Raw genomic sequence first — 8,746 nt, forward strand, 5'->3', positions numbered from 1 at the left:
CATTATACATATAAATACAAACAATACACATATAGCTTTGTGCAAAGATCACCTATATGTATTAAGATGTATGGCAAAATATTATAATGAGATAACAGTCAGGCATTTGAACATAGGGCATACAGGAATAGGTTATACATTTCATATAACATGTGGTATAATGCCCACAACAAGTTAAATATTTACTTTAGTGCTTGTTAGAGACAATTGTTTTTAATTTTCAATTAATCAATTAAGATGTATTTGTATATATTGTATGTGATTACAAAGCATCCCATAAGTCTATGAGTACGGCTTCTAGGAGCTGAAACGCGTTACACTGGGATGTCTTTGTCTAACACTGAACTTTACTGGCTTCCATGCCGATGGTTTTAAAGTTTCCTGAATAAACTTACAATTTTTTACGCTGGAGCCATGTTTGGATGTTTTTCACAGTTTTTTGCTAGTCTATTTTATTACCTGATGTGTATATGTCCATAATTGTTTGCAAGGGGACAGTGAGATAAGGAGGTGCCCATTACTTTACAGAAATTCAGAGGAATTTAAAATAAACAACAATATTGAGAGTTAAATTACAGGAAAAGAGGAAAAAATAAATAATGAAAGTAAATTGCAAAGTTATTTTTAAATAACACTTAATTTAATATCTTATTTTATAATCTCATACTGTTTAATATCCCTTTAATTTATTATCACATTTTTTTTGCACTATAGTATTAATATTTAATACTTGGAGGTAGGTTAACATAGATATTGCAGCAAAGAAATGCTGTCCATGGACATTTACATAGTAACATAGTAGATGAGGTTGAAAAAAGACTGAAGTCCATCGAGTTCAACCTATACAAATCTAAAATACTTACAAAAAACTCCAGTTAATCTTAAACAATCCCACTAAAAGGTGATCCATTTAATACTAGCAATCATATCCATTGATTGTGTTTCTATACAGAAATGTATCTAGGGTATTGGCATTCACTACCTCCTTTTGGTAATGAGTTCCACAATTTTATTGCTCTTACAGTGAAAAAACGTTTCCGTTGCAGGAGATTAAATCTCCTTTTCTCCAACCTTAAATTGTGACCTCTTGTCACAAACAATTTTCTTGGAATAAACAGAGCTTCTGCCATCTCTGTATATGAGCCTTGAATATATTTATATAAAGTAATCATGTCACCTTTCAAGCGCCTTTTTTCTAAAGAAAACAGACCCAGTTTGGCTAGCCTCTTCTCATAGCTTAAATTCTCCATTCCCCTTATTAGCTTTGTGGCCCTTCTCTGAACTTTTTCTAGTTCTGCAATATCTTTTTTTGCGATCGATCCCCAGAACTGCACTCCATATTTAAGGTGAGGTCTTACCAGGGATTTATATAGTGACAGAATTATGCTTTCCTCCCTTGAATCAATTCCTTTTTTTAATATATGCTAGTATCTTATTAGCTTTTGTAGCCGCTGCCCTGTGTAATGATGTGTATGCTTTATGTTATAGTTTAAGTTCAGTAGTTATGCTTAGTTCACTCTGTGCACAAACAGTTAACATTTTAGTCATGTGATTGGAGGGGGCGGGCAGTTATTGTTAAGATGGATGCTGCTGAATAAAGTCTGTTCTCTCTCCTTGCTGTTTGCTAATACATTATAAAGATCATCACATGGTACCAGAAGGGGGGTGAAAAGTGACATGGCAGCAAACAGCAACACAAAGAACATTCCTTCTCTGGATTTAGAGTCAGGGAACATTTCTGATAATTGGTCAAAGTGGAGGGAGCTGATTGAACTTGTGTTTGCAGGCCCAGATACAGACAGATGGACTGAGCAACAGAAGGCAGCACACTTTTTGATATGTGTGGGACAAAAGGGACGTGATGTATGCAGAGCCTGGCAGGCAAGCGGGGATATCACTGCAGATGACAAAAAAAACCCCAGAGGTATTGTTTGCAAAGTTTGAAGCATACTGCAATCCAAGGAAAAACATCACAGTGCAGAGGAAAATGTTTTATGAGAGGAATCAGTGTGGAGGTGAATCTGTGGATGAATGGGTGACACAGCTGCACTTGCTTGCCAAAGACTGTGCTTTTTATGATGCAGGTGATATGATAAAAGACCGTATTCTGATGGGCAGTAAGTTTAAAGAAGTTCAGGAAAAGCTGCTGCAGGAAGAAGATTTAAATCTTGAGAAAGCCATCAGGATTGCTAGAGCATATGAAATGTCAAGAAAGGACATGCAGGTACTGGAAGGAACACAACACCAGATCAGTGCTATAGAAAATCAAAGCAGCAGATACTGGCAAGAAAGAGGACACAAGGGGATAAAAGGCAAGTGGGACACTGGGACAAGTAACACACAAGCAACCTGTGGCTACTGTGGAAACATGCACAACAAAAATGCTGCCTGTCCTGCAAGGTGGCAGATATGTAATAAATGCAAGAAAAGAGGACATTTTGTCAGGGTGTGTAAATTGTTTTCCCATATTGCAAGGACACAAACACAGGCTGTACACACCATAGAGGACAATGATGACAATGCAGGGTCAGACTCAGATTGCACCCCAATATATCTTGCAGCAGTACAGAAATCAGACAAGTCTGCAGATGAAGCAAATGTAACCCTACAGATTGGGGCTCACAAAACTCCAGTCACATTCAAAATAGATACAGGGGCACAAGTAAACTGTGTGCCAAGCCACACATACCTGGAACTCCTTAGAAATGAATTCCCCTTAGAGACTCAAGACCTACCAAAACTGTTGGGATATGGTGGTGAAAAGCTGAAAGTGATGGGTCGCTGCCATGCAAAATGTTTTTACAAGGGATCTGAAAAGGTCTTACAATTGTTTGTGATAGAAACAAAAGCCCCAGCAGTATTAGGTCTAAAAACAAGTAAAGATATTGGACTTGTAAAGATCATTATGGCTGTGGATGGTGGGTGCAGCGAACTGTCAAAGGACAACATTAAGCATGAGTACAGTGATCTATTCAAAGGCCTAGGGTGCCTCCCGGGGATTAGCCGCATACGTATAAAAGAGGGTGCACAGCCTGTCATTCATGCCCCAAGGAAAATACCTCTATCCCTTGAGGCTAAAGTCAAACAAGAACTAACTAGGATGGAGAAGTTGGGGGTAGTAAAAAAGGTCACAGAACCATCAGAATGGGTCAGTTCTATGGTTGTGGTAGAGAAGAAAAACACAGGCGCAATTCGTATTTGCATTGACCCACATGATTTGAACAAAGTAATAATGAGAGAACACTACAAACTCCCCACCATAGATGATATAGCTCACAAGCTAGTAGGAGCAACAGTGTTTAGTGTACTAGATGCACAATCTGGTTACTGGCAATTGCGTCTTGATGAACCCAGCAGTCACCTGACCACTTTCAACTCCCCCTTTGGACGATGGCATTTCACAAGGGTACCTTTCGGCATTGCTTCTGCTCAGGAGATATTTCAAAAGAAATCACATGAGTTGATTGCTGGTCTACATGGTGTTGAAGTAATAATTGATGATTTGCTGGTTTATGGAAAGGATCGTACAGAACATGACGAAAACCTTATTGCCTTACTCAAGCGGTGTCAGGAGAAAAATCTTAAACTCAATCCAAACAAAATGCAAATTGGGGTAAAAGAGGTTACATATTTTGGACACCTTCTAACCAAAGAGGGTTTAAAGCCTGATCCAAAGAAGATAACAGCAGTTATTAGCATGAAGGCCCCATCCTCCAGGAAGGAACTAGAGACATCATTAGGCATTTTTAATTATCTATCCAAGTTTTCTCAGGGCCTCGCTCAGCTGACAGCCCCACTATGTGCATTGCTACAAAGGGATGCTATTTGGTCTTGGGACGCAAACATGGAAAAGACATTTGAGAAAGTAAAAAAACTGATCACTAAACATCCGGGGCCAATACTGAAATATTTTGACGTAAACTGCGACACTGTGCTTCAAGTGGATGCATCCCAGTTTGGGTTAGGAGCTGTGCTAATGCAACAAGGACATCCTGTTGCATATGCTTCATGAGCTCTGACAACAACACAAGCCAATTATGCTCAAATTGAGAAGGAGATGGTCGCCCAGTGTTTGTGGAAACTGATCACAAACCATTGGAGTACATCATGCAAAAACCACTATCTGCTATACCTCCACGCCTGCAGAGGATGGTTATGAAACTACAACAGTATGATCTCACAGTGAAATATAAACCAGGAAAGGAAATTCCGATATACGCTGTCTAGGGTGTTTTCAGAAGGACATGAAGCACGGGATGAACCTGAATTGGAAGAACAGGTACATACAGTACTAGTAAATATTCCAATAGCTGATGTACGGCTGGAAAAAATTAGACAAGATACCAAACAAGATAAAGTACTAGAAAAACTAATTCGTGTCATGTGCAATGGCTGGCCAGAAAAACGAAAGAAGCTTTCTCCTGAGTTGCAGGGATTCTGGCCTGTGAGAAATGAACTATCCTTTCATACGGATATCATATTCATAGGTGACCGTATTGTTATTCCTAAATCACAGCAGGCATTACTCTTTGTAAGCGCAGAGCACGGGATGTGGTTTACTGGCCTAATTTGATATTGATACCTTGATATTGAGACACTTGTGAAGACGTGTGAAACCTGCCAGACATTTAAAAAAAAAACAATGCAAAAGAACCTCTCACACCATGGAACACTCCTTCATGGGCATGGCAGAGACTGGCCACAGATATTTTTCATTTTGAGGACAACCACTACCTGATAGTAGTAGATTACTAAAGCAAATTCTTTGAGTTAGTACAGCTGAGAAATCTAAAAGCATCAGCAATTATATGGGCTTTCAAAACAATACTCTTGAGACATGGAGTGTGTGAAGAACTTGTGTCTGATAATGGCCCGCAATTCTCAAGTGCTGAATTCCAGTGCTTTCTGCGTGAATGGGGAGTCAGGCACAAACCAGTAATTCCGTATCACTCACAGGCCAATGGTTTAGCTGAGAAGTATGTTGGCATAGCCAAATCCATTATCCAAAAAGCACAATCATCAGGGCAGGATGTGTACCTAGGCCTGTTAAACTATCGTGCAACACCCATGAAGGGTTTATGTTCACCTGCACAGCTGCTCATGGGTAGAGCACTGAGGACCACAGTGCCTATTGCACCACAGAAATTGCAGCCTCAGACTATCCCACAGGATCAGGTAACAGGTCAGAGGAACATAAACATGAAAAAGCAAAAGCTGTATTTTGACAAATCTACCAAGTTACTTGGTCCACTCAGGGCTGGGCAAGCTGCGAGACACAGAGTCACTGGGGATACATGGGAACTTGTAGAATTGTCAGTGAAGCTAATTCACCAAGGTCATATGTAATCAAAACCAAGTGTGGACAGAAACTGAGACGCAACAGGCGTCATCTTCGACCAGACACTGCAGCTGATACTTTACTCGGGGAACCAAGCAGCAATGACAATAAAGAGCAAAGCAATGAATGCACAGAATTCCCTAACATGGATGTAAAGTCTACTGAGGAATTTGAGGACAACATAAGTGTATCAGCTTGCGATAATGCTGGGAATGACTCTCAACCTGACACTGATTGTACTGCTAGTGAGCCAGCAGTTACTTTCTCTCGTTATGGTCGAGCTATTAAACCAAAAATATGGGAAGACTTTGTCTCAGATCAAGTGTTTCATATTTGAAGGGGAAGATGTAATGATGTGTATGCTTTATGTTATAGTTTAAGTTCAGTAGTTATGCTTAGTTCACTCTGTGCACTACAAACAGTTTTAGTCATGTGATTGGAGGGGGCGGGCAGTTATTGTTAAGATGGATGCTGCTGAATAAAGTCTGTATTCCTGTTCTCTCTCCTTGCTGTTTGCTAATACATTATAAAGATCATCACACCCTGCATTTTGCACCTATCTTTAGCTTGTTATCTATTACTACTCCCAAATCCCTTTCCTCCTCTGTTTGGCTAAGTGTTGTACCATTTAAATAAAATGTTGCCTGCTTATTTTTACTTTCAAAATGTAGAACCTTGCATTTTCCCGTATTAAATCTCATTTTCCATTTACCTGCCCATATCTCACATTTAGATATTTGACCACTTTATATTAGTTTTCACTTAATTTTTTTATCACAATATCTTCTTTCTATTTTAGCAATTTACCATATTTTTTCTGCCATAGACATCTGCTATTTTACAGATTGAACATACTTATTCTATTATATAGGTGTTGCTATAAAGAATATTTCTTTGGAAAGTGGAGAGCTGATTAAGCGCGTAGCAACTTAAGGGTTAACTTTTGACTGGAGTGCTAAGTGTATTACTGTCTAGGTGTCTTAGCTGGGCTTACAGCTAGAGGGAGATGTTGCAGAGCCTATATTAGGGGCTGCAGGCAGGAAGTAGGGTCACTAACCTGTTTCTTGTCTTGCAGGTGGAAGAATGGTGAAGCCTCGTCGCTCCTCCAGGGCTCCAAGGCGTTTTGGCGAAGAACAGGAGACACCTGAAAAGAGAAAGAAAACTGTAGTCTCTACAATGGGTGATGTTATACCTCCCTCTCCTTCTGTGCCCTCTGCTATGCCTTTTCCCCATGCTACATATTCTCTCCTGTCTTCTGCTGCTGCTGCTGCAGCTCCTTCTTTTCTCCCTGCCTATTCCATATCTCTCCCTTCTTCTTCTGTTCTGCCTGCTGTTATTTTTTCTCCCCTTCCTCTGTCCCTGCTGTATCTTTTTCTTCCTCTCTGTCTGTCCCTATTTTTTCCTCTACCCCTGCTCTTTTTTTGGTACCCTCTTCTGGCAATTATGTTCCCTTATCACATGCCTCTTTTGCCCCCATGCCCCCCGGAATTACCCCTTTGGCCACGGGTGTTATTCACAATGCTCCTGCTCCCCTGATTCATCAAGCCCCTGGTCCTGCACCCCTCCATATCCCTTCAGCTTTTGGGCAAGTTAGTGAGCCCATGTCCCCCCCTCTTACTGAGTGACACAGCTGTGTCTGAACGATCCGACTCTCCCCCTCTGACTCCCGGACAGAGGGTAGTCAGTAGAGGAGAGGAGAGGCGGATCAGGGGCCTTCTATACCGCATGGCTTAGGAGCCATGCGGTCATCCACTTCATCTCCTCGCGCGCGTTACGTCACTAACTCCGCCCCCGTGACATCACGCGCCCTCCGTGTCTCGGCGCCATCTTGTTTTTCCCAAGTAAGTGCGCAGAGACCGGAGGGGACACAGAGGCAAGGAGCAAAAGGGCCAGTGTCTGCACGGATACCCACTAAGGTAAGTGGGGTATCCGGAGCTGGCAATGACCGCCCTGGTGAGGAGGCAGCTTTTAAGAAAGGGCAGTGTGGTGGTAGGAAAGGGAAAGAGCCCTTAAAAAGGATCAAGGGTTAAAAAGGCATGAAATAGAAGGGAGGCAGTTAGAGGAGGGCATAACTTAGGAGAATTAACCCCCACTGGAAAAAATATAAAAAGCTCAGGGGGATATATGAATATTCTATCTAGCCTTAAAAAGAGGCTGCTAGCTAGGGGGCCATGCAGTTTACAGGGTGTGGGTGGACTACAGACACAGGGGCAGGGTGCTAAGGGCCTCTTTGTCGATTCCGGTGATACCCCCACTTGCCCTCTTGTTTTACAGGTCGCAATGGCGTCATCGGATACTGCAGTATCTACCACTGAACCTGCTGCGCCGCTGCAGATGCAGGCTGGGACATCATTGGCTACAGTGACTTCAGCGGCGGGACAGATCCCTCGACCTACGACTTTGGCAGCTGTTCCTGCGTCTTCTGGAGCTGAGGCGGTGGCTGGAACGGGTGAGCCCCTAATTGCACCACACTTTAGGGGGGAGGAGAGTTACTCCACAGGGGATTCTGACAGTTCTTCAGGGTTTAAAGATAAGGGTCAGCGCAAGCTATTTAGATACATTAGGAAGATAGCAGATGCGAAAGGAGCTAGCGCTGTAGGAACTGTTGCTTTAGGTGCATCAAAAGGATCTCAGGGAACGACAGGCACTAATTCTTTGTCAGGAGGTCAAACAAACTCCTCCAAGTCGTTGGTAGCGCGCACATCAGATACGTATCCTTGCATCGTGCACTCGCTGCATTCCCATTTGAAACCGCGGATAGCCAGGCGCATTAAAGAGTCAAGATATTTGAGCTCAAGATCTGAAGGAAAGAGTAGAAGAGGGGTCAGGAGATAGAAAAGTTAAGAGGCCTGAGACTTATGAGGAGTGGATGCGTTGCTTCTGCGTGTTGGCTTCCTGTTACTTGGAGGCTAATCCTCAGCATAACCTAAATATCCTCAAATATATGGAAGTCATAGATGACATTCACACCAGAGGAAAGGGGACGGCGTGGCGTCAATATGATGCCGAATTCAGGTGCAGGTTAGAGTCTAATCCTATTCTTAACTTTGGGATGAAGGAAATGGATTTGTTCTCAGGTTTAGAGTTATCTGACAGTGCAGTCCTTGCACCGGCAAGGCCCCCATTGTCAAGCATCTCAAATAGACAATTCAGACTGCGGGGAGGGAGAGAGTGTTTGCGGTTTCAGGAAAAGCAGTGAGACAAATTTGCGCAATGTCTTTTTCGGCAAATCTGCATCTATTGCGGTGGGCCCCATGCAGGGGCTGATTGCCCCAGGCGTCGTGAGTCAGGCGGAGGGAGGGCTCCATTTAGGTCGGCTCCTGCGGCAGGCTTCCTAAGATCAGGTTTATCATATGGGTTTCGCATCCCACTTATGCTTCCCGTTTTTCCCTCTTCGGTGGTCCGTAA

Source organism: Bombina bombina, chromosome 2, assembly GCF_027579735.1.
Source record: "Bombina bombina isolate aBomBom1 chromosome 2, aBomBom1.pri, whole genome shotgun sequence".
NCBI classification, from domain to species: domain Eukaryota; kingdom Metazoa; phylum Chordata; class Amphibia; order Anura; family Bombinatoridae; genus Bombina; species Bombina bombina.